The sequence below is a fragment of the Pantherophis guttatus genome, chromosome 5 (genome assembly GCF_059756535.1).
Source record: "Pantherophis guttatus breed Tessera chromosome 5, ASM5975653v1, whole genome shotgun sequence".
NCBI classification, from domain to species: Eukaryota; Metazoa; Chordata; class Lepidosauria; order Squamata; family Colubridae; genus Pantherophis; species Pantherophis guttatus.
Window position 1 is genome coordinate 51,180,006 of NC_142067.1, and position 27,937 is coordinate 51,207,942.

At 35.6% G+C, this 27,937-nt stretch overlaps 1 protein-coding gene across 1 annotated transcript in view; it reads right to left on the reverse strand.

Annotated features, from left to right (window-relative positions):
* GRIK1 (glutamate ionotropic receptor kainate type subunit 1) overlaps positions 1–23,957 on the reverse strand; it is a 216,541-nt gene extending 192,584 nt beyond the window's left edge. The window contains exons 1-2 of the mRNA XM_087895062.1: positions 23,792–23,957; positions 18,963–19,110 (exon numbers count right to left, since the gene is read on the reverse strand). The gene's annotated coding sequence lies outside the window, so the exon portion shown is untranslated. The remainder of the gene's footprint in view (positions 1–18,962; positions 19,111–23,791) is intronic.
* Between the last annotated feature and the right edge of the window lie 3,980 nt (positions 23,958–27,937).

Below are 27,937 nucleotides of genomic sequence, written 5' to 3' on the forward strand. Positions count from 1 at the left end.
ATCAAGGACAAGTTGTTGACAAGTGCACTGAGAGAAATAATAATGCTAAGACCAATTTGTTCTTGGAACTCATTTTATGCATACATTTGGGGAATTTTTTTTTTTAAAAAAATTAAGATTGTATAATTCTATGATTGATTGAGACAAATAATTCAAGTACCTACATGGTGTTAATTAAACTTTAAATTTTCATGACTCACAGATCACTTCTATTCTTATGCAGTTTCCTTTCAAGTGCCATAGTTCAACTTAAGGAAATGCTTATCAAAAATGAGTCTGGAAATGGATATTTGTGGCATGGAACATTTTGTTGACAATCAATGGGTAAAAGGAGAGAAGACAAAGTTTTGTTATCTAAGACAGAGATGCTGCTAATGCTGTGATTCTAGGCAAAATTATTATTTCAATCACCTACCCAGAAAATTATCACCATTATGAAAGATCTGGAGTTGAGTAGGGAGAGTAGCTTTTTAATGACTACTCTGCTTAAATTAATCCATCAATATGAAATCTGATCTTTATATTCCATGTGAATGGCAAAAGTATTATTGCTGTGCATATGTTACTAAATGTTTGATGCAGGTTAGTGATTATGGAATAACTGAGAATAATCTATTTAAGTTTAATTTAGCTTCTGTCCATTCTTAGAAATGTTTATTTCCTAATTAATCTAAATCATTAATTAATTAATGATTCTAATTAATTCCCAAATCATTTTAGTCCTTTCATTGGTTCCGTATCCCTGGTCCAATAGAGAGAACAATTAACATATCTGTCATCCTAGCTGCATAGTTTAAAGTCTGTTTATTTCCTTCACATTTTACATTCTCACCATTTAAATAGTTCTGTTATAGAACTGAATTCTAAATTTTATTTTGTGACAGGAAATTTGAAAAGAGGATTAAAAAGAAAAGTTTGGATAGGCAGTAACAAATAGCCATAATAAAGAGAAATGCTTTGCCTGGTGTGAAAGCCTACAGGATGAAAATAGTTTAGAAGTGAAAACTTTGTTTTAAATCATTCTGGATTCCATTCCAAATCAATTTTTTTGGTTTTTGTCACACCTAAATATTGTTTCATAGGTAACAGTAATGTCAGGAAATCAATCTTACCTCTTAGAGTTGAAACAATAGAAGTTCCCCTATCTGAGTAAGAAAGATACAAAAAGTCTATAATATATGAGCCTATTTGTCCATTCTGGCAACATAATCATTGGTGGGTTTCTCGCGGTTCGGTTCGAGCAAACCAGTAGTGGCGGTGGCGAGAAGCTCCACCCACCTGCCCAGATGTCATCAAAAACGCTTTGTGCATGTGCAGAAGCGCCGCGTGCTCGCAAAGCGAGCGTGCGCACCCACTCGCTACCGATAGTGAACCAGTAGCGCCAGGATTTGAAACCCACTACTGAAATAATGTTAAATTTTGATAAAGAAGCCATTCGTATAACTGAAGACATAAACACTCCTATCATCCTGGTAATAATAGCTGTCAAGTGCCATCATGAAATCAGGAGATTCAGGCAGTTCAAATGAGTATAAAGATTTATTCTAAGCTTAAACTCTTTACAAGAATCTGAACTACTAATGGTCAAAGCAATTTGGTGGTAGATAAGAATTCACGGTGGGTTGGACTTAGATCTCTTATGGGGCACGAAGGGGCTCATGTCTGATTATGCATTTGACTCTTTCCTTCAGCTCAGCCTCATCTCCTACAATGGCATTCAAATAGAGAACAGAAATAAAAGCTGTACAAGTTTGAGTACCTTACATGCTGGTGTCCTATTTACAGTGAAGCTGCCAACATAATGCCTTGTTTGTTATTAAAAGACTGATCCCATAGAAATCTGTAGTACTATTTAAAAAATTATTATACCTAACTCTCAGCTGAACCAGAAAAAATAAAAGGAAAGATGCACAGAGCATGACTGATCTCAAATAAAAGCTAAAGTGTTTTTACACAGAAATAAAATTAATAGAGGAACTAAATGTTACCTGCATGGTAACTTCTTATTAATGCAATAACTGAGAAAAAATTGGCAGTCCTGTTTGAGCCTGTACTTCTATTTTTCCAAATCAAACACATTTACCATTAGTTCAGATCAATGGGCAAAAAGGATATAATCCAACACAGACAAAATTATGCTTAAACCCATTCCTCATAAATGACTCAATTGGTACTTAATTCTGAAACCAATTGGCCAGAAAAATTATACTTTGTGAAAAGTAAATATGCAAATAAAACTTAAATCCATCAGCTTTTGAATCCTGAAACTGCAATTCTTTGGCCAGCTTATTAATATGTATCTCTCATCTACAAATTTTTCTCATTTATATACATAACTACATTGACATGAAATATAACTTTATGAACTATAAGTAGACTGAACTGGACACTGATTCATTGCATAATGATCTACTGAATGATATAATTATGGATGACGGAGATATTCTTCATCTTGCAATTACCATGTTTTCTGATATCTTCTTCCAGATAAAATAAGTTAGATGCAGCTCATTCAAATTAGATGTCCCTGTTAAAATGAGACATCTTTAAAGTTTGTTTTAGAACACCCACACATACTGACTGTATGTGAATCTGGAAGAGTCAGCAACAAGAGTCAGCAACAAGAGTCCAAAACTATACAGGAAGGAAGAAACAGGAAAGAAGAATATCTGAAAGCTGGCTTAGACCATTGCTTTATCAGAGTAAAAAGTGTATTCCAGTTTAACTCTTTACATCATGAAAAATATAACAACACTGTCACCTTTATTGTACATCAGGGAATTAATGCAATTAGGTAGATGAGAAATTTATCAAGCATTACATAAACATAGATTTATACCAAGCAGTTAATAGTAGGGGTGAAATCTAAATTTTTTTACTACTGGTTCTGTGGGCGGGGCTTAATTAGTGGGCAGGGCTTGGTGGTAAGGTGACTGGGAGGGCGTGGCTTGTTGGTCAGGTGGGAGTGGTCAAGTCAATGTCACTTCTTTGCCCTTTTTTAACCTTCAAAATGCAACACAACACAACTGGCTCACCCACAATATAAAAGCAGCTGTGCTAGACCCAAAATGGCCCCTGCAACAAGCAGGAACCTCACACAGCCACAAAAAGCCCAAAAAAACAACTTTCACACTTTACACACACACAACACAACGCAACACAACTGGCTCACCCACAATATAAAAGCAGCTGTGCTAGACCCAAAATGGCCCCTGCAATAAGCAGGAACCTCACACAGCCACAAAAAAACAACTTTCACACTTTACACACACAAAATTCCACATACAGCTTTGTAAGATTTTGTGTGTTTGTGTAGTTAGAGTGAAACACTACACTACAGAAACACACTAAATCTCAGAAAGCTGCAGAAATATTATTTTATTTTAATTTATTTTTATTTTTATATAAAAGCAGCTAAATTTAAAACTTCCTAAACTTTAAATGGCTAGGTCTAAAAAAAAAACAACTAAAAAAAAAACCCAATTAACTATTTTTTTAAAGCTCCCAAAGGGGAAAAAAACTTACCCAATAGAACAGGGGTCTCCAACCTTGGTAACTTTCAGACTTGTGGACTTCAACTCCCCAAATTCCTCAGCCAGCAAAGCAAAGCTGGCTGAGGAATTCTGGGAGTTGAAATTCACAACTCCCTGCCTGCTTGATTGCAGGCAGGGAGATTTAGTTGCTTGCTGATGCAATGGATTGCAGGTATTACAGCAAGGCGTTGCGACCAGCAGCTAAGGTTAGCAAGCTGAGGGGGGGAGGGGGAGGGATTTTTGCTACCGATTAGCAGGCAACTCAGCTGGGATCGTCAGAGCCATTTAAAAGAAAAAAAAGGCTCTGATGATCGCGCGGCTCAGCTGGGCATGGGGGGCGGGGGCAGGGATTTTTGCTACCAGTTCTCCGAACTGCCCGCCACCATCGCTACCTACTCGCCCGAGCAGGTCCGAACCGGGAGCATTTCACCACTGGTTAATAGACTACTTTGTATGCAACCCTATCATAATAAATATAGAATATAACCCGCATCAAAAAGGTGTATATATTGTTCTAAAATCTGTTTGCCAATGTCTCTGTGCTTTGTGATGCTGTCTTTCCAGAAAGGCCAATTCTTTTTAAATTAAGAACTGAATCAAATCATCTTTTCCTAAGCACATCTGATTAATCTTAGAAATCATCAAAATACATGTTATTGGTTGCTCCACAGATCTCGACTGTCACTTGTGGGGAATATCAAGGTTTGATAGCCCTTGCTTTTTGTCTAGATGAAACTACTGTCTGGAGTCATCCATCAGATTGGAGTTTGGTATCATCAGGATATGGATGATACCCAACTATATAGCTTAACGCAGGCTGTAAAGCAGGGGTGAAATGCTACCGGTTCGCACCAGTTCAGGTGAACAGGTAGCAGCGGCAGTGCAAAGCTCCGCCCACCTACCCGGACGTTGTTACTCCCTAGTTTTAATGCATGCACAGAGGGTCCAAAATCGCACGTGACATGCGTCCACATGTGCAGAGCATACACTTCCGAATCAGTAGGAAGATAAGTAGATTTCACCCCTGCTGTAAAGTCGAAGCTGTCAATGTACTGAACAAGGCATAATCATTGAAATCTGGTAAAAGTTTGGCATTTTTATTATTATTTTAGTTTTAAGAGAGATAAGATGTTGTATGGAGTTTAGTGGATACTTTAAGCAACACTGATTCCTGTACTATAACTAATGTGCTACCTATATGTGCACTTTAAGAACATCTGTTCCTATTCAAGGGTTACTGGATAGAATTAAATGGAAAGCTTACTCATTTGTTGCATTCAAACACTCATTCTTAGTAAGGTTGCTTGATTCATCTTACCCTATGGTCCATTCATCATTAAATGCTTAATATTATACTTAATTTTCAAACTGTTGGCTTTATTTAATTGATGATATATCTTTAATAATTGGGTAGTCCTGATTTTTAATTCATTTTATGGTATTCAACAGAACCATAGCAAAAATTAATTAGTCCATATTATATCATGGGTGGCTGTCTGGGTTATATAGTAATAGCAAAATTTTACATTTGCACCTGTGCACACAGCTTCTGTGAATATAATACCTAAACTAGGCCAGGTAAGAAAATGAGGAATACCTGGCCTTTATTTCATTAGCCATTGGATGTCACTGTTTAGCTATAAATGGATTGGTTTTTCCCAATAATAAGATGACCCAGAGCACAATTCTTTGTCTTCTAAAACCTACTTCAGTAGGGCTTACTCTGAGAAAACTAACTGAAAAATAGCTCAATAGGGAAGAAGTTGTGCCAAATGGGAGAAGATAGAAACTGGGTGGTTTTCCAGTTGTTTAGTGCAAAGAATTAAACTCCAAGAAAAGGGATGAAGCCAAGTGTGATATTGATTTATGGAGCTATGGAAAGGCAATCAGGTATTTTTTAAAAGTCTCATTATTGTCCCTTTGGTCCTAAAGCAGTGTTAAGTTCTACTTCAGAAGTTAATTTAACTTGGTAAGCATTGAGTAACATGACTCTTAGTCGTGTTCAGTGGTATTGACAATAGTGTACTTCTGGATTACTTAAGAGGATTGAGAGTTGAGGTACTATTTTGCAATGGTTCTGTTTCTATTTCAGTTGTGATTTCACCTAACACCTAAATCTAATAAGATAGGAACTGGACAGATTTCAGTTGCCAGGGATATTGAAAAATCATGTTTACCGACCTCCATTCCCCTAATTTAATGGAAATGAGGTAATGCTAATAGAGTTTTATAGGAGCTTCACTTTGAACTGACAAAACTAATGAAAGAGTTTGAGACCTATAAAAAAAAACTCAGTGCCAATCCATATTGTTGTTTTAACCATTCAGTCATGTCTGACTATTAGTGACTTTATAGGCAAGTGCTCTCCATGCTACCTTGCCAATCCATATAAGGGTATATTACTTGAAAATAATATATCATTATAAAATAAGCATCTGACTATAGATATATGTCTGATTTCCTTACCTCTATGTAAAGAAACAGTGGTAAAGCATCAATTTCAACCTTTCGATATTTAGGACTGGATATGCTCTCCCTGCCTACGTGTTAATACAAGACCTATTTATCACTGTTTTTGTATTCTTCTACTCTTTGGACTTTGGTTCCAACATCCTAGTCTCTAAGCTATTAATGATGTGTAGCATTCATTTTTCCTGCATTTATTTTTTCTTTCTTTTTTCCTGCCCTGTTAGGAGTTTTGTCAGAAGCTGTCAGTTTAGATTGATGGAGCTTCTTTTAGCTTGAGCTTGAATTTACACACTCAAGTCTACAGTTCATGAATTGAAATATGTTCATGCTGAAACCATTAGGGAAAAGACAGATGGAAAGTAGCTGGTCCTTCATAATTGTATCACGTCTGTTCTCTGTCTCATTGTATGTTATTCATTGGGAATATATACTCATGCAGAAAAAAATACTATTATCATCATGAGATGAAAGTAGCTCGTGAATATATTCTCTATAGATGAGATACTTTGAGTCAGCATGGTATCTTCTTATCATTTATTCCTTAGTCAATGGACTACATAGTAAGAACTTCACATGGTGTAAATTTTTCAGAACTAAAAACATTAATTTGTGAGAATGAATCTCACAAATATAATGCTTTCTATTTCTTATATGGTTTTCCCAGTTGCAAAGTATGGCTGTGAAAGTTGGACCATAAGGAAGGCTGAGCGGCAAAGAATTGAGGCCTTTGAACTATGATGCTGGAGAAAACTCTTGCGAGTCCCTTGGACTGCAAGGCGATCAAACCAGTCAGTCCTAGACGAGATCAACCCTGACTGCTCTTTAGAAGGCCAGATCCTGAAGATGAAACTCAAATATTTTGGCCACCTAATGAGAAGGAAGGACTCACTGGAGAAGAACCTAATGCTGGGAAAGATTGAGGGCAAAAGAAAAAGGGTACGACGGAGAATGAGGTGGCTGGATGGAGTCACTGAAGCAGTAGGCGTGAGCTTAAATGGACTCCAGAGGATGGTAGAGGACAGGAAGGCCTGGAGGAACATTGTCCATGGGGTCGCAATGGGTAGGACAGGACTTCGCAACTAACAACAGTTTCTTATATATTGGTAGATAGTTGAAATATTAGATAATGGGAAATCCTACTAGTAGCTGGAAAAGGCTGAACTAAAAGGCAGCACTGAGGCACCAATTAAAGCAGTACTAAGCACCAGATCCATAGAAGCAGGTGTCTACCACATTAGACAAGATCCACAGTGCAGACTATGTAGAGAGGTCTCAGAGACAGTCAAGCACATAATGGCAAGGTGTAAGATGCAGGCAGTAACAGCATACATGGAATGGCACAATCAAGTAGCTGTATTATGTACAGGAACATCTGCACAATGTTTGGGCTAGACCCTCCCAAGATCAGATAGGAGATTCCACGAAAGATCATAGAGAATAAGAGGACTGGTTTCCTGTGGATCCAGACAGGCAGGTATTAGCCAATTAACAGACATCATAGTAAGAAATAAAGAACAGAAGATAGCAGTGGGGTTAGCTATAGAGGTGTCAAGTGACAGTAACATCAGGAAAAAGGAGTATGAGAAACTGGAGAAAGTATCAGGGCCTGAAGGACAAACTAGAGACGATATGAAAAATAAAATGGTCAAGAGTGGTTTGAAAAGATCCCAGGAATGAGCTCTCTGTCCAGAAGAGTGCAATATTAGGAACAGTTAAGATACTACACAGAATCCTCTAACCCCCAGGCCTCTGGAAGATGCATACCACTCAGAGGGGTAAGAAGGGAATACTTTTTTTATATATCGTAACATTTTTTGCAACAAATTTCAAGAGTTTGGGCTTGGGGTCCAATGGGACATCCTATTTTGGAGGTGGCTATTAGATTAGTAGAAGATTCCACCTCTACCCTACCTATGCATTAATATTTTTATCTGTTTTAATATTTTAATTTTTAATGCCCTTTTAAATTTTTAATCCTGTAATCCTTTTGTTAAGTTATTTGTGATACTGTAGACACCCAATGTTGCTTGGTAGAGAGATGGGCAGCATAAATTAATTTAATAAATTTAAATAATTTAATAAATTTAAATAATAAATTTAATAAAGAAATAAATTTAAAATCTAACACAGACTAAATTTAAAGAAAAAGCAATGTATTTTTTATATTTCATATTTATTAACCATCCATCTTTCTCAGATTTCTATAATAGAGCAATTCTTAGTGGTATAGATCATTTTCAGTTTATGAATTCTTAGTCCTAGAACTACTACATACATTAATATATAATATCTATAATATGTGCACATAAATAGAGTTAAAGGATTTTTAAAGAGTTAATTCATTTATTCTTACAATGTAAAAATTGCACAGAACTCTTTCTGAGACAAAGTGTATTGATCAAATAAAATGAAATTATCTATTACATTTCTCTCTAGCCTGTCTGGTATTTTTATTAAGAGGTGTTAATAAGTAAATGTGACAGATCTGTCTGTAAGAGGAATAGAAGAATATGTGGCCTACAATCTCTATTTCATGCCTATTACAAGGACATATATGGTAAGAGAAAGACGTGTTACTATATCTGCCCTACTTAATTTTAAGTAGGACATAAAATTACATCATTGTAAAAGTTCTTTGTTTCGTCAAGGTTACTTAATTTAAAGTTAGCAGACAGGGCTAATAATGTGCTAAAATGAAGTGAAGGATGTCTTATTTATAAACTAACATGTTTTGCTTTTCTTTCTTTTTCTTTATGCTTCTCTTTTTTCCTCTCTCTTTTTAATGCAAAAACATTCTTTTCCTATGGTCTTAATATTAAAATTGAAAAAGGCATTCTTGCACTTCATTCCAGCCATCTATCCCCCAATCAAGTTGATGGGGGATAATTGGTTGGAGACTCGGAATGATAATAATGCTATGCATTTTTAACAAACAATATATATATTTTCACTAAATTACCTTGAGTAGGTTGAGCAAGAAAATATTCTTGCTTATGAACAGAGAAGAAACTTCTGTTCAATGTCCAATGTGTACAGTATTACCTAACAGGGAACCAGATTTTGTGTAGTACTTTGTGCAGTTTCTGTAGATCTCAAATCAGGCTTTTAATTTTAACCTCAGTTATATGTTGATTGATTACAGAGAGTTCCAGCTACCTCCAAAGTCAGTACCCATTAATACTAATCAAGCAATTGAACTATAATACTTCAATGGATATGAGATGTAATAATCATTGCCAGTTTTTTGACTCTATTCAAACATAGTTGGAAGTTAATTAAAAAAAACTTCTTTCTTTCTTTTTGTTAAGTCAAGAATGGTTTTAATTTAATTATTCTGCTGTTTTATAAGTCTCTTTTGCAATACAGGTAATCCTCACCTAACATCCAGCTGCTAAGAGACCATTCAAAGTTACAACAGACTTCCTCACAGCTATTTATGACTTGTTTTCATAGTTAAAATGGCGGCACATGCCACTGCGATCATGTGACCCCATTTTGGGTGCTTGGGAACTGATTCATATTTACAGACATTTGCAGCATTCTGTGGTTACGTAACTGTGATTTTCAGTGGGTTTTGTCAGTTTCTGGTGCTTGCTTCCAATTTCTGGCAAAAAAACCACCCATTGGGGAAAATTGACTTGTTTAATGACTGCTGTGTTCATTTAACGCTTGCAATGTTTGCTTAAGGACTGTGGTATTCACTTAATGACTGCTGCAAAAAAAAATTATCAAATTGAATGTGATGGTGTTCTGCTTAACAATTATCATGACTTATGTCTGTAATTCTGGTTGTAAGTTGAGGACTACCTGAATCTCAGAAGGGTTTATTACTTTGGGTTTTCTCAAAAGGGTTTATACTTTGCAGAAAAGACTAACAAAGATGATAAAGGGTCTGGAGACTAAATCATATGATGAATGGCTAAGGAAAATCTGTTTAGCCTAACAAAGAGAAGGCTTAGGGGAGACATGATATCCATCTTCCAATACTTGAGGAGCTGTCACAGAGTAAGCTTCATTTGACACAAAGGCATCTATTTATTTCCAAGCACCCGAGGGTAAGACAAGAAGAGTTGCTTCAAAGCAAGATGCTTCAAACAAATTTAATAAATAAACAAACAAACAAACAAACAAAGGGTGGAAACTCATAAGATGTAGATCTATAAATAAAGAGTAATTTTCTGACAGCAAAAACAATTAATCAATGGAACAGTTTGCCCCCCAGAGTTGTGGGTGCTCCATCACTGGAGGTTTTCAAGAAAAGGTTGGACAACCACTTGTCCAGGATGGTATAAGGACTCCTAACTTGGGCAAAGGGTTGGACTAGAAGATCTCCAGCCCTATGATTCTATGACCTCATAGACAATAACTCAGCCTTTGGTTAACTGATGGATTAGTTGATTATGTGCCATTAAGTCAGTGTCAAGTCTCAGAGATCACATAGGTTTTCTCCCAATATGTCCCTAGCTTGATCCTTCAGATCCTCCAACAGCGTACCATGCAACTGAGTCAATCCATCTTGCTGCTGGCACCCTATTTTTCTCTTTCTTTCCACCAATCCCAGCACTACAGACTTCTCCAGAGAGTCAGGTCTTTGCACCATATGTCCAAAATATGATAATTGAAGCCTTTTGTGCTTCCATGGTTTGAATGTGAATTTTGAACTGAATTATTCTATGATCTGTTTTCTTCATTATTCATAGTATTCTCATGAGTCTTTTCCAATACCAAAGTATCAATACTTTCCATCCTGTTTTATCAAAGTCCAAACAATGCCTGATATTAAGCTGATATTTTCAAACTGGGATTATTCCAGAATGTAAATTGGTTGTGATTAAGAATCACATTTCATTCCAACAAACAAACATTTATTGGAATATGAATGGAAGAAGAACTCCAATCCTACCCAACATGAATGACCAATGCAAAGACTACCAAAACTGCAACTCACAAACCTTGTTTGGTTTATATAGTTCTAGAGGTATACTCTTTCTTAGCTTTTCCAGTGTTCATCTTTACTGTCAAATTAAGTCAAAGGCAGATATTGCTGCTTTGTATTGAGTAGGAATGAAAATGCAGCACCCTACTGAAGCAAACCACCCTTTTTCTTCCTCAGCCCCACCCCTTTAGTTTTTGTATGACCCTGAAAAGTACAATCATTAAATGGTGACATTTTAATACGCTCATTAAAGTAATGTGGAAAGAGACACACATTTCTCCCAGATGTTTGCTCTTCTGTTCAGAGTTGTTAAAGCAATAGACATTCCTTCACTGAGGTATTTATTGATACACAATAAACATAAATACATTTTTTTTAGTGGTAAGATTTGTTCTTCTGTCTGTTCTTCTGGACAGGTTACTGAACCTGTCTGCAAACATAGTAGCCTTTTCTCTCCTTTTGGTTATTAACCTACCATTTAAAATGTGGAGAAAAGTATGATGCAACAGACATAACTTAAATGTGTATAAGGTATTTTAATGATTGAGGGACTATACCGCAAGGAATGTTAGTTTTATCACAGTTTATAGCTTCCAAAAATTGCAAGATTGTCCTTAAGTATCATGATCATTTTTGATTGTATGTCTCCAATGTTTAAGCAAAAAGAAAGGAATAAATTATTAAATATACTACAAAAATTTGGAAAATGCTGAAAAGAATAATTTATTCATTATTACCAGTACAGTCAACTGCTTGCCTTAAGTGTCCCTGGGCATTTTTTGAAAAAAACAGACTATCTTAATTTGTTATTATAAGAATCTCTAATTCATCTCTATATTGCTTGATCTGTCAAAGGCTGGATGTTTTCTAGCATTACAAACTATTAATAGAACTGGAAATAATAGTTGATTACTATTACATGAAATGTCTTGCTAATATTCATGGCAGACATTTGGGCTATCCTACCCTCTGTGCCCACTATTTATAGCAGAAGATAGCAGTGTTTTCCTTGTAGTTGTAATACATTATAGGTGTCACCTTAGGACTCAATCTGCTTGTTTGGCTAGCAATGTTAACTGCTCTGCCAACAATTTTTCCATGAATTAACTGTCAAACAGAGAGTGGTTTTTTTAGTCCCTGTTCATCTAAGAAACAGCAACAAGCATGAAGAACATTTCAGGCTCTGTCATGGTGCTATCAGACAAAACTAAATAGGAAGAATATAAATGGTGAAGAATTCAGCAGCAAATATTTCATTATGTCTTTCCACAAGTCAGTGTTACTTTGTATATATTACAAGTAGTCCTCAACTTACAACAGTTCATTTAGTGACCTTTCAAAATTGCAACAGCACTGAAAAAGGTGGCATGACCATTTTTCACACTTATGACCATTGTAGCATTCCCCATGGTCATGTGATTTACATTTGGATCAGTGGTGGGTTACTACCGGTTCACCCCAGATTAGGCGAACCAGTAGTGGCGGCGGTGGGAGGCTCCGCCCACCCACCCGGACGTCTCTGCACATGTATGAGCGCGCACGTGCCTACGAGCAAACCGGTAGCGGCCGAAATTGAAACCCACCCAACTGACTCACATTTATGATGGTTGCAGTGTCCCGTAGTCATGTGATCCCCTTTGTGAGTTTCTGACAAGCAAAATCAGTGGGGAAATCAGATTTGCTCAAAACCATATTACTAATTTAACAACTGCAGTGATTCACTTAACAAATGTGGCAAGAAAAGTCATAAAATGGGGCAAAACTCACTTAACAAATTTCTCACTTAACAACATAAATTTGGGGCTCAATTGTGGTCATAAATTAAGGACTATCTGTATCATACTCAATACATGGGATTTGCTGTATAACATATGAATGCACTTCATCAAGAGATTATTGAAAATTCCTGAAAAATACAAGTACAGTCAGCTCTAGCTATGATAATTTTGATGATGAAGATTTCTGAAGTTGCATGGGGAAACCTTCATTTGACACATGAAATAACTTTTATGTGTGGTTGCCTTTCCATTGTTGTCTTATTTTATCCTTTTAACTTCTCTTACTTGCTCTTTCACTTTTTGTGCATTTTCATATGGTGCTTCAAGTAAGTCCTCATATATTCACTGAAAAATAACATAACACCATTCAGATTATTAGGCGGGGGGGGGGGGGGACAAGGGCAATTGGAGAGAAGCCAACTTGTCCAAGAAAAGTGGCAATGTAATCTCTCAAAAAGGATGAGAAGGAAAACAAAATGCAACTAAGCTTGTACATTGGTTGTTCTTGAGTAAGAGTGATTGCTGACATTCTTTGACTATGGCTTCCTTCTATCTATCTATCTATCTATCTATCTATCTATCTATCTATCTATCATCTGTACTAGGTCCTGAATTTTTTATAAGCTTGTCCAAATGCTTCATTTATGTTTGTGAGGGATGGTTTCAAAATTATTTTGGAATTATATGATGGATATGTATAGACTTGACAATAGCAGGGCTTATGCTGGTCTTGTTTCTACATTGAGATCTGGAGGAGGATGGAGAATTAATCTTCAACACTGCCTTAAGGACTATTGTATTAAGTATAAATCAGGAATCTGTAGCACCTACCTGAAACTGTGATCCTAGTTTGTTTCTATTAGCCATTGATTATTACCCTGCCTACATTATCACTTAATTGGAAGCCTACAAATGTAGGCCATATATTAATACCTTTGAAGGAATTGATTGATTGATTTCAATACTAGATATGACCATCTATCTTACTACTTGGCTTTTTTTTTTTTTACTATGCTCATCCTTTCTGTTGGTGTCAAGGTAGATGAAATCCTTTTTTTTTTCTTATTCATTATATAGATGCTAAAGACTGAAATTAATATTAGTATTTTAGCATTTTAATTTGGTACAGTATGTGCTTATGTATAAATGCAGTACAAAATTATTTTTACCCAGAATATTAACCCTGTGCTGTGCTGAGAGCTTATACCTGGCTAAAAGGCATCTAATGAGCTACTTTCACTAAAGGTGGACTCAAACTTGGGTTTCCTTACTTTTACTCAACGTCTTAAGCACTAGACTCCACTAGCTTTTATACTAGGACACTGAATGAGCTAAATAAATGTGAAGTGGTGGTTCACGATTCCATGATAAATGAAGTTTAAATGGCAATTATAGGAGCCACAATGTCCAAGAAGTATGGATATTCATTGAGTAAAAGAAAAATTACTGTTGAGGGCCAGGTGGACAGTATTTTGCAATGCTCAGAATGCAATTGTTAACCAATGACTATCATAAAATAGATCAGATGGCCATCCAAGCATCAAAAAGTGCAGTCTGCTCTTTCTTCTCATGAACAGATGGATTCTCATCACAAGGATAGAGCCCTTTATTTTATTTTATTTTATTTTATTTATTTTATTTTATTTTAATAGTTCTTTTTCAGTTCTGCATTGCTAGCTATAATACAGAAACTTTATTGCTATTCAAAGGTCAACATTCTGTTCCCACAAGTAACTACCAGATGTCTCTGAAAGCTTATAAGCAAGGCATAAGAATAGTAGCCAGTCAAGCATCTGCTACTTAGATTACCTTTGAATATGGAGCTTCACTTACATTGAAGAGATAATGGAACTTTGTTATTTATTCCTCAGACATTTTTCTTACTATTCTTTTAAAGTACTTCCAAAAACAATGCCATGTCTTCTATGGTAGAATAAGAGAATTCCAGTATACTATTTTGTATAAAATCGTACCATATAAAACTAACAGTGATCTGAAAACATAATTTTAAAAACTCATCTACTTATTTAACAAAAATAAAAAACAAAATGAAAACAAATGTTAAATATCATACTTCATTCCATATCACTCCATTTATTTGTTTGTTGCATTGACTAAACCAGTAACAAGGAATGATTTGGTGATTAGGGAATCCATCATTAAATAAACATGGCATCAGTAAATAAGATACTATGGGTGATACCAAGCAGTTTGTTTTTGCAGAGATACACAGAAGTAAAGTCAGAGATATTTATTGTTTCCTTGTTAACTGGGTTATTTAGGTAAGAAGAAATGGGGGGGAGGGATGAAAGATGACGTTATTTGAAACCTCCACAGTAAAATTTTGGGAATGGGGCTGAGTGATAAAATATTAGACAATCCATCATCCATTGGTTCATCCTTTCAGGAGGTATTTCCTTACCAGCTTCCTCAATGCCTCCACAATGTCAGGCTTTTTCATATACTGCCTTCACTGGATAAATTGAGATACTTTCAGAGATGTATCTGCCTTGAAAATAACCCATGTTGAATTGTATAGGATAAATGACAGCACAGGAAATGTTCTATGACATTTTGTATTATATCATAAACTATTTTGTGATAATTTTTATGCCAAAATTGTTTTATAAAATGTGCAAAATTTACATTCAATGGGAGTGATGTTAGATGCATTCTATACATTAGTCTATTTGAGGTACCTTGGTTCAAAAATTATTGCCCTGTGATGCAGCATTTTGCCCAGTTAAACGTTATAGGAACAATAGTTCTAGTAGTATATTAGGCAGCCCATGACCACTTGAGTCATCATTTCAGATATATTTCCTTACCAGATTCCCCAATGCTTTCAACAATGGCAGAGCTTCTAATGTTGTGGAAATGTTCTTAAAAATTCAAGAGAGATATTCAGAGATGTATCTGCATTGAAAGTAACCCATGTTGAACCATATAGCACAGTCAAACATGAGGAGTTGACCACAGGAAATGTTTTATGACATTTTATATTATGTCATAAAATACTTTATGATAATTTTATGTCATAATTTTTTTTATAAAATTTACCAAATTTCAATTCCAAAAGACTCATGGGTCCCAGATTGTGGATACATTCTGTAAATTAGCCCTTGCTTTAAAAAGTTTTGGTTTTTCTTATTACATATAGTGGCTGTTTGCTATCTCTATGGATTCTGTACTCATTTGACCACAGAATCATGAATCATGAAGGGGATGAACAGGAGAAATCATGGACAACATATAGACTTCAGCCATCAAGAGACACCTAAAGGTACTGTAAATAAAACCTACATACCATACAAAAGAGACAATCAACAAGCCAAAAAAAGGAACAAAAAGGCCAAAACACCTTCCCACCATCAATTAATGTCCAGGTGAGCAGAGATTCACACCAAGATTAACATCAGACCACAATCAATACCCTAATCAAGGAACTGCCCAATCAAGGAACTGCTCAGCATGCTAACAATAAGCAGCTCAACAAAGAATCATTAAGACCACTCCCACCAACACTAAAAGGACAAGCCACTATAATATAATTTGAGAGCAAATCCCATTTCCTACTAGCACTGATGATGTTACCTAGTTTGGGTAATAAAACATCTGCAAGAAAACAATCAAACTCAGAAAGCACCCTCATACAGACCAATTACTTATTAAAAAAGACATTAAAAAAACCAGAATCTGACCATGTGTCCAAATAATACATTCCCAAATTCACAGAGGAACATGAGACAATACTGTAGATAATCTCTTCTTTTCCACCATTGAGTTTATACGTCTATTCTACTTTTACTACAGTCTTATAATGGATATCAACAGAAAAAATGCATAAGAATTTTCTCAGAAAAAAGAATGTACATATTTTGACAGTGATCATTTTTATTTTACAAATATTTTGCTCTAATGTGTACTAAATATAAAAGAAAGAAGCAATGATTAATTTGTGTGTCCTTTTATATTGCAAAATATGTCAAAAACATAAATATTTCATACTTGGCTATCTCCAACTCAGTATAATTTATCATCTAACAAGCAAACATTTTACTTATTATATTGATTAGATTATGGGATATCTCTGGTAGAAATAATGTAATCATAACAGCACTTTGTCCAGAATATTTCCCATATCCTCAAATACACGAGACAAGTAAATTGACTTTGTTAGTTGGCTTGAAATAAACATAATAGTAAAACCATCCCCAATCTGGTGCTCTCAGTTGTTTTTTGGGAGTACAACTTCAAAAATTCCCTGTCATCATATGACTTTGTCATATTGGTTGGAAATTCTGAAAACTGCTATCACAAATTATATAGAAGATGCAGACTGTAGAAGACTGTTCTAGCAGAAGAAACTTAGTTGTGACCACATATAACTTTTTACTTCAGAAGCACAAGAACTGAACTCAGATAAGAACATTTCAGAATGATTGCCCTCTATCAAAAGCAGTGAACCAGGAGAAAGACCTTTGAAAGAAATGGAAAATGCTTCTACTTCCATCAAGATTTAGTCTCATCACAGGTCATGGGATCTACTGAAGCTCAAGGGAGATCTGCTTCATTTATATCCAAACAATTGCAACCCTGAAAAATGCTAGCTATGTGTTACTGTGGTACTTTCCTGGAAGCATTTTTCTACTGAATAATAATAGAAAAAGATCATAGAGAAAATAACAAATTGTGATCCATTACTTTAAGACATATAGTGGCTAACCAGCAAAATGTTGATCTTTTTTTAAGATGGATACTTTGATAATACCTTGAGTCTTAATATAAAGAAAAACTGTATGTGAAAAACTGGCCTCTATTAATTGTAAGGGTCTGGGGTTTTGTACGGGCTTTTGCTGTTTTAAATTGCTTCTCAGCACATGAGAGAGAGAGAGAGAGAGAGAGAGAGAGAGAGAGAGAGAAGGAACTAATGCAGTTTGCCAATTGATTATGAGATTGTAAGCGTGTCATTAAAAGGAACAAAATGCACATACATTTCAATTTATAAATAAATATAAATGAAAGTTATCATGTGTGTATATCTATACCAAATATTATCTCTATCAATCTATATCTATCTATCTATCTATCTATCTATCTATCTATCTATCCATACATACATACATACAAACAAAAATACATACATACACACACACACACATACGCATACAGTAAATCTATTTATAAATAAATATAAATGAAATGAACATGACATTTAGAAATTTACATACTATATATAATAAGAAAGTGTTATTTATTATTGCTGTTTGAGAACACAGTAATTGCAATTTTGATAGCCCATGTTAGCAGAATGGCAGATAGGGAAGGAATAGATATATTCTTTTTGCCTGTACCAGCCATTTGGGGAAAAGAAGGTAAGGTCATTTGAAGGGAAATAATCTATGCCAACTGTAATGAGAAAGAGGTCAGCTGAGAGAAGCAATTATTTTCTCTTGATAAATGTGTAAAATACATTCCTAAGTGAAGAGAAATTTTCTTTCAAAGATTTCAGGTCATTATCAGCCTAGGACCTAATGCCTGTGGGGGGCGGTGGGGGGGGAAGGCCTATAAAGAGGATTTTGGTATAATTCGTAAAAACACAAGCAAATACAGTATAATCAGAAATCTCTAAGATGCCCTACCTAATGCCTTTTAAGATCTGTACACTAGCTCAGGTTGATAGAGTTCAAGTTGAAGTTTAAAAGACTCTGCTCATGCCTGTTTTATAGAGAGCTTTCATAACTTCAGAAGTGCATGTAATCAAGATTCATGATAATATGTCTCTCTATTTTATAGAACATGGTAGAAAATCATCGTATTAGTTCTAGTAGTCACCAGAAGAGTTTTCTAAATTTATGGTAAAATTTAATATAGCCCCTGACTACAGACCACAATGAGACTGAAACTTCCATTGCTAAGTAATGCAGTCATTAAGTGAGTCATCATGTGTCTGTGCTCGATTTTGCAACTTTTTTGCCAATGTCTTTAAGCGAATCATCACAGTCATTATAATGCTGCAGCCATCATAAATTCATGCCAGTTGCCAAGCGCCCAAATTGTGATCACATGATTGCAGGGACACTACGACAATCATAAGTGCATAAGGTCATAAATCCATTCATCTGATCACTTTCCTTAGGGCCATGGTGGTAAACTGAGGATTACCTTTATATATTGCTCAAGCTGCATGAATTACTATGTAATCTGGTTTTGTCAAAGACTGAATGCTGTTCCATTTATATCTACCTTGTATCCAAAAAGCTGTGTTTATGTTCTTTGTTCCAGCAGGCAAGGGACTTGATTCACCAATGTTTAATTCATGAACACGTATCTTCTGAGTATAACTTCATTGCGTAAAAGGAACAAAAGGAGTCACCTCGTGAAATCTCTGCTTCTGTAGCAGTGGGATAGCAAATGAAATTATCACCACTAATGGATACCGAGCTCTAACTATTTACTATCAAAAACAGCATTTTGCCAGAAACACAGAGCAGTAGTTCATTGAGGCCAAGAAAACAAAACATTATTTCTATTTCCGTTCCAAGGCAAAGAAGGCTAAACTGCTGTGCTACAAATCAGACAAATAGCTGTCAGTTTCTTAGACTGTTACTTCCCATTCCGTTCTGTCTCATATTACTGTTCCACCCTTCATTTCACATTAATAGACATATCCATCCCTGAGAAAATAAATGCATTCTAGAAACATTTGTCTTGCTTTGTATATATTAAAAATACTTATAGGAATGATTGCACTGATGCCAGGAAATTCAGCATTTTTGTTTGCCCTTTGGACCTTGATCCAACTGGCAAACAACAAAACTATTGCACTAGGGCAGCTGTTCATAATCATTAGCTATTTAACATCCTTCAACACAAGGAGAAGGTAGACCAAAACTGGGTTTGGTCAGCTACTGACAAGTAGAAAGAATACAAAGGATGAATCAAAGCACAGCTTTCTATTTGTCACATGAAAAATAATTTGCCTTTCCTAAGATTTCCTGAACAGTAGCCATGTTCTTTTTATTATATTTATCTTAGCAGCAGAAACAATGAATAGTCTTCAGCACTGCGGTATTTTTCATCTGATACATGGAATATAATCCAACTGTGGAAAGTGATCCAGGCAATTTATTCACTAGTAAACTGGTCAATCTTTCAGGTGCTTTTGCTGTTTCTACCAGTGAATATTATGAAGGTAAAAGTGCTAAATTCTTATCCCATAGAATATTCATAAAGATACAACTGACATCCAAATATTTAAAACCCTACATTTGTTTACAATGGTTTACACAGTTTAGTAATCTTAGCTCCTTCCAATTTCTATTTTGAGCATAGGCTGCAGTACTGAATCCAGTTACTTCTTAAAGTCTACTTGAAGCTTCTGCAATTAAGTTATGTAAACCACTATGCAGAGGATAAGATAGAAACACAGAAAACCGATGGCAGAAAAATACTTAGTGATCTATTAAATCTGTGCTTTGAGGGTTTTTTGGTTTTTTAATTTTCTTTTTAATTAAGTATTGGGTTTTTTTAAAAAAAAATTGGTTGGATGAGGGACCAATGCTTATCCCAAGCTCATTTAAATTCAGTTACTGATGACTGACCCATTACCTCCACTGGAAGTTAGTTCCAAGCTTTCACTACTCTTTCTGGGAAATAATACTTTCTAACATTATTTTTGAAGTTCCCTCCTGATAAATTGAGGTAATGCTTTCATCTAGATTTTTGCTAACCAGGATGATGGGCTATTTAGAGTGGGTTAATATGCTCTGTAAAATATATACTGCATAGCTGTAAAACAACTTTCATATGGAGTAGGAGAAATTTTCTGACTGCTTTGTTTATTGCATAGGACCGAGTTTTAACTTTCACAGCTTTAGAAACCAGGAGACTGTGAGTTCTAGTCCCACATTAGTCATAAAGCCAGCTGGTAACCTGGAATCAGTCACTTTCTATCCTCCCTAGGAAGAAAGCAATGGCAATCCACATCTGAAAAACCTTGTCAAGAAAACTGCAAGGACTTTTCCAGGCAGTCTCCAAGAATCAGACATTCAGATTGAATGATAGACTAGATAATTCCCTACTCCCATATCTCGTTACTTTGACTGCAAAATATGAAGCCTACAGTCATAATAACAAGAAAATTAATCCATGGTGGTTTCATTGATGAGCATAAAGCATAAAACATATTTGTGTTGTGTGCTGTATCTTTTATTTCTGCAGTCTAATGTTGTTTTATATCACAACAGCACTTCTCTGGATAACGGCTGCTTTAGATATAGAATAACTTTTTTGTCTGGAGAAATATTTTCTTGGGGTGCTACTTCATACATCATAGTCTACTATATTTTTCCACTATTTTTCTGAGTAACATTATGTGGTACAGAATTCTGTGCAGATGGTCCATAAATTTAAAAAAACAATCATCAAATTATCTGTAGAACTCCTCCTCTAAATCTTAAAATATTAAAGCCAAAATAATGTTGCTCTTCTGAAAAAGCAAAATCCTAAACATCCTCTCAAAACATGAAATAGAGAATCAACAGTATGTGACTTCAAGGGTTTAACTACGCCTTAATGTTATGAGCCTTCCGAACACTTTTTCAGCAATACTGCATAACCATGCCATAGTAGCATCAGTATGTTCTTTCAGCTCTGTGCATACCGCAGCAATCCCAGATCCTGAGATCTGCACAGTGAGAGGTGCACAGAACTGATCCTAGGTCATGTAAGGAATACATGGAATTTAGATATTTATGGTAGAAACTAATGGAGTGGAATTATGAACAGTCTGGAACCAAGCCAATGTATCAAGTTGAGTATTATATTTTTATCTGAAGAATGACAAAACATGGATAAACTGCTTTTCTTAGGCAACCTCAGGCTGATCCTCACTGAGAGAAATATCTAATTGGGAGAGTGTCTTTGAACAATAGACACAATACATTTTTTACTCAACTTCAGCAAGAAACTGAGACAGTCCTTGAAATTCTAAAATTCCTGGCTCACACATATGAAGTGTTGTGAGGTCTTTTTTTCCTTCAGTTTTGTGGGATTTTTTTAAAAGAAGAGTGCTTTTCATCTTATGAAGAATATTGCAGTTAATAATTTGAGGAGGATAAGATAAAAAATGCTGGCTCCCTCCTGGGCAAGTCACAGCTCTTTGGGGGTTAAAGGGTAAGAGCACTAAGGAAGACAGCCAGGCAGGAAAATGGCCAGCTAGGAAATAGAATGCTCTGCAGAAAACAGAACATTGTCAGGTGATGTAAATCCCACTGTGTTTAATGGGTTTGCTTAATGGCTGTGTTCATGCATGTGTATCCATAGTTGACCTAACCATGGTTTATTCACTGACCTTCAGACAACATACTGAGAGAATCTGAAGGCTGGAGTTAAACTACAAACAATTGGTTAAATTGTACTTCAATGTGTGGTGAATGTGTGTAAGATTTAATATGAATATGCTTAAGTTTCAGCTTAAGTTTACAGATATACAACAAAGGGAATGGTTTACTCCTCATACTTTTATTTCTTTAACCAACTTGAATCTGGATTCCAATATGTGATTTGTTCCATGGCTCCTGCAAAGATGATTCTTTAGACTCTGACTTCTATCTATCATTCCAGAGTATGAACAAGGTTTAGTTTAGGGTTGGTGTGAAGATGTGTATGTTTGTTAGACAATGCCTTTCATGAAGCATGTAGCAAATGTTAGCAATAACCCACAAATGCTGGGAAAAATAAATATTATAAATATACCTAGATAAATCTAGATGGAAGTTCATACTTTCAAACGAATTTCCAAATATATGGTTCATTCATGGATAGTTTAATGAAAAATCATAGAAGTAGTATTACTGACCATTACAAGTATAACTTGATTTTAAAATGTGAATTGCTTGATTATCTGAAGAAGAAAATGCACTCCAGGTTTTTATGGTGCCTGATTATAAGAAAAAAAATAAAAAGAAACGATAGTATGGCTTTTTTAGCGTTCCATCAAAGAATCAGAGGATGAGAGCTCAGGCTATTGGAGCTCCCACTTGATGAAAAGAGAAGAGAAAAAGATATCAGAGAGGCTATGTCAACAAATTGATCATTTCAATTGCGGCAAGTCACAAGGCCAAGGTTTCATTCAGCAGTCTTGTGGTGAATTAGGAATGAAGCAGAAGAGCTATTGCTAAGAGTAACCTAGAAACAAAATATATTGTTTTCAGAGTCGGCCTTTTTAATTTATGGCTGCTCAGTGTTACACATGCATGCCTTCTCAAAAATAAATCTTATTGAGTGGGGATTTTCTTCAGGTAAATGTGCCTTGCATTGTCTTTCAAATGAGAAATTCCTATCTGTACATTTAAGAAACTATAGTGGGAAGAGGGCGGCTGATTGTTATGTATCTGGCTCCTGGCAGCTAATCTATATTTCAACTCTGATGCTGAAATTGCTGACAATTCATTTATTTGGCCAGCTATGGTATCACAAGCCAGTGGTTCTAAACAGCAGAACCATTTTATTATCTTGTGAGAAGAAATTCATGATTATCTTTCATCTTCTTCAGCAACAACTTTTGTTTGCTGGTGTGTGCTTAACTGTTAGGTAGTAGTACACAAATGTTTTCTTGGCACAGGTTCACAAATATTCCAGCTAAGGAGCGTCTGCTAGATTTTAGACTTTAAAACATCATTTCTTTATTATATTACTTAGCAACTTTTTGGTAATATGTAATATTTATTTATCATTATTTTGCTAACTTCAATAACCTTTTAGTATGACTCCAATTTCTCAGTGGGGTGGAGATCCAATAATCCATTCTGAAAAATATTACCACAGATATTATGTCTTAACTCACAAAGCTTTTAATATGTAACTTTACCATAGAGTTTCATTTCATAATATTACATAATATTAGTTGTTAAACTGTTAAACTGTGTAAATGGTAACTGTAGTGTCATACATCTCAGAGTAAAAAGCTAGCCTTCAGCCATCTTTATTCACCAAAATGACTGGAAGAGTTTAGCTACTTGAGTGCTCAGTGTTTAGAAAGATGAAATTTAATAACTAAAAGCCAGTCCTACCATTATGAAGTATGAGTCACCATGTTCAAACATCCAATTTTGATGCCATGAAAGAGGAATTGCATTCATTGTATGTTATATTTCTGTGGGATTTTATGATTTTGGATGAGAGGTCTCAGAGGATACTCCACTTCAGAGCAAGTTGTTTGGTCCTGGCTGTGTTACTGAGTTTTATGAGGTCATAGAGACATTATTATGAGGCAATGATGATAGACAGATGAAGGGTAGCACTTTGACAAAAAGAAATTTATAGGAGAATGGACAGAAAGAATTAAAACAATTTGAATTACCATACATTGCTATTAGTCAAAACAGATACAGAGAGAGAAGAAGAGAGAGGTAATATAACCTGAAATGAACTAAGGAAGACCCAACAAAGTAAAAGGAACATACAGGAAAATAGAGTTGAAATGTCAAATAACACATTTTGTTGCATGAAGAAGAAAAAATAATTCCTGAAATGCTGATTTAAAGACTGGTAGGAAAAACAAAAGTCAGATTACACTGGCCTTGAAGAGGCTGTTGAGTAAGAAAATAAGTTAAAGAACAATCCATGGAAAAGAGGTGGGCTGATCTGTGTTTAGCAGAATAATCCTCCTTCCAGATTCTTATGGGCTGGAAGGAAACAAACTATTTTTCCTAATACTCCCCATTTTTTAATCTCATTGTCAACTTTCTCTTTTATAAATGTTTTCCTTCCCCTTAATTCCCCTAGGAGACAAGACAAGATAGCTTTTTTTAAAGTGTAGTACACAACATGTTCATAGTGAAATTGTACAGGAAAATGGGATTGATTGATTGATTTTTAAAAAGTTTTTTTTTTAAAAAAGTGGCCAGACTGTATCTGTTTTTTATTCCCTATCAATATGATAACAATAACAATGCAACATTTAGGATGCCTGAGCTTCCCACCATCCAACATAGATAGAGTACATCTGGCACATATAATGTCCCTTATATAATAATCCTTTGGACTTTCTCAGCAGGATTATTGGTACCACAACTATCCGTCTGTCTCTCCATCAGCAGGATAACTCTCTGAAAATTAAAAAAAAATGGATCAAAGAAATCAGAAAGATTGCCTTTGAAAATGGGCCACACCCTGACTGGGGATGGAGGGGTGGAAATCCCATTGTATCTCTATTAGAGGAGCCAATGGGCAGTAATTTGAAACATGCCAACTCCTCCATGCTACTCCTTTTCATTCCTAGCCATGGGACTTTGAGAGGCGCTATTATTAGGGGCTTTCAGAATTATTCAGAAACCATGTTTTTCATGCTTTCCCTATCTTGTTTAAAAGAAACAAGAACTTTATAGATGTAATCAATGGCTGATTGATTGATTGATTGATTATTAGTCATATTTCTATGCCGCCCACTCTCCGAGGACTCTGGGCAGCTTACATCAAAGACAGTATACTAAATAGCATATTGCCCCCTAACAATCTGGGTCCTCATTTTACCCACCTCGGAAGGATGGAAGGCTGAGTCAACCTTGAGCCGGTGAGATTTGATCCGCTGATCTGCTGAACTAGCAGTCAGCTGAAGTAGCTGCAGTACTGCACTTTAACCACTGTGCCACCTCGGCTCATGAAGGTCCATGGTGATGGATATTTATTTTTATAATTTTTTCTTGTCACACAGTCCTGGTGAGCCAACATTTTAGACCTTTTCTTGCATGGAATAGTTAGAAAGTTTTAATTGGACAGAATAGGTGCCTTAATCCTTGAACTTTACCTATGGAGGCCTTAGAATCATCAAACATATTATCCAGTGTTTCCTATTGTAGGATTGATAGGACAAATGTTAAGGTATCTTTCCCTAATTACTTTGACAATATCCTGAAATTATAGTCATGCCCCCTTGAATCTCTTAGCATTCTGTCTGAGGAGATAACCCAGATGGCAATGAAGAAAGAGGTTGTAATCATGGGTGACTTTGACAACCCCAACATTAATTGGAATCTTTCAACTGCCCTAACAAACAGGAGCAGGAATATGTTAGAGGCATTAAAAGGTGCCTTAACAATTAGTAAAATGCCCAACAAGGAGGGACCATATTCTAGATCTAGTTTTGACAAATGGAAATATGGCTACCAGAAGTTGAGGTGAGGAAAAATGTAGATGCTAGTGATCACCAATGCCTTTGATTTGACATTAAAATTAAAACGGACATAACATCTACTAAAACTAAAGTTTTAGACTTCAAACAGACGAATTTTACCAAAATGGGGGAGTATTTAAAACATAAACTTGAAGGGTGGCATAAAGTGACAGGAGTGAGTGTTCAATGGATGCTGATAAAATCTGCCATCTTGGAAGCAAACTAGACTCTATATGAGGCACATTATTAAAAGCAAAAGAAAGAGAAATCACTCACAGCAGATGTTGGTAGGATGGTAAAGGAGAAAAAAATCAACATATAGCAGATATGAGAGCAGCAAAAACAAAGTAATCGAAGCTTAGAACCAACTTCTTACGGAGGTATTGGGTAACTGACTGTAAATTTGCTTGGGATAAACACATGTTAATCATCCAACAAAGATTTAAAAAATAATAATAATAAAATAAAAATAAAAATAATTATTAAAATAATATATAAACAAACAAACAAAACCTCAAAGGACACACACAGTGGAGCACTGGGTCTTTTTTTGCTGTCAGTTTTCTGTGTCTGGAAACTAGAGAAACAGTTTTCTGTTTTTCCAAACTAAATAATTAAAAAATACAGTTCCTTCTTCCAAAAAAAATTCTTTGTCTCTCCTCCACAGAAAACAATTTTTCATTATATAAATATGCTGAACATCATAAGGAGTCCTTTTGTATAACATATACAGAGTTGTACTGTCAAATAACTTGTTCTATACATACACATTTAAAACCATGAAAGTTTCAATATACAATCTGTATGTGGTTTTTATTGTTTATATATTTTAATTTATTGTTCATTTTATCATTATGTATTGCTGCCCAACTCTCAATTGCAACTCTGATTGAGAGAGATAGGATTAAAAATCAACAGCTCCTCTGTAAGGGAGACAGGCAGTTAATAAGATGATGATAGATTGATGATAGATATAAATTAGATAGATAGATGATAGATAATAGATGTAGATGAGAGAGAGGGGGGGAGAGAGAGATGATAGAGATAGATAGATAGATAGATAGATAGATAGATAGATAGATAGATAGATAGATAGATAGATAGATAGATAGATAGATAGATATAGGAGAAAAAGACACACACACACACACACACACACACACACATATATATACATACATTGACAAATTTTTAAACATGAAAACCTAATATCAATGTTCATATCAGTCACTTTCCATATTTTAATGAGTTTAGTTTTTCTCAAAAGTTTCCTAGTTCTTTTCTGAATATCTCCATCCCTTCATATCTATCCCTTCCCCTCTTTCCAAGCAAAGAGGTAAGGATGACAGTGAGATCTTGATGCAGGGATACTTGCCACAACATCATTTCCTGCCATAGGTGAAAGCTAGTTGTTCTGAACCAGGAGGCATGGAAAACAGTTCCCATTCATCCCATCTTGAAAAGGAATTTCTGGCAAAAACTTCATGTTGTCCTTTCTTATTTCCAAGCAAGAGGTTTTATGCCAAACTATTACAATTAATTTGAATGTTCCAATTCTGGCCATCATAGCATATGTCAAGAAAGCCTCACCCCTGGACTTCTGGTTGGCACCGCCGTCATCGCGAACGGTCTTTTCGGACCGCCAGCCCTGCGATTCCGTTGGAGCCGTTCTGACAGCGCTAATCAGCTGTCAGACGGCTTGAAAACCTCTCCTTTTGGAGAAGAAGGAGAGGAGAGCCGGTGGGTGAGGGTAGAGCTCCCCGGGAGCCCCTGGAGAAATTCCAGGGGCTTGGAGGGTGAGAGCTCCCCGTTCAGCCCACTGAAGCTCCGGATCCGTGGCGACTCCTTTTTAAACGGAGCTAGACGCCAGCGACTGACTTTGCTTTCAACAAGGAGATTAAGTGATCCAAAAGCAGACAGAACGGAAGCAGGAGAACAAGCCTTTGCAAGTATGTTGCTTAACTCCGGGGATACATTGTTTCTACTTGATTTTGCTGAGCTGGAGGAGGAAATGGTGTCTTCATTGTGGCTGGAAAAGTGAAAG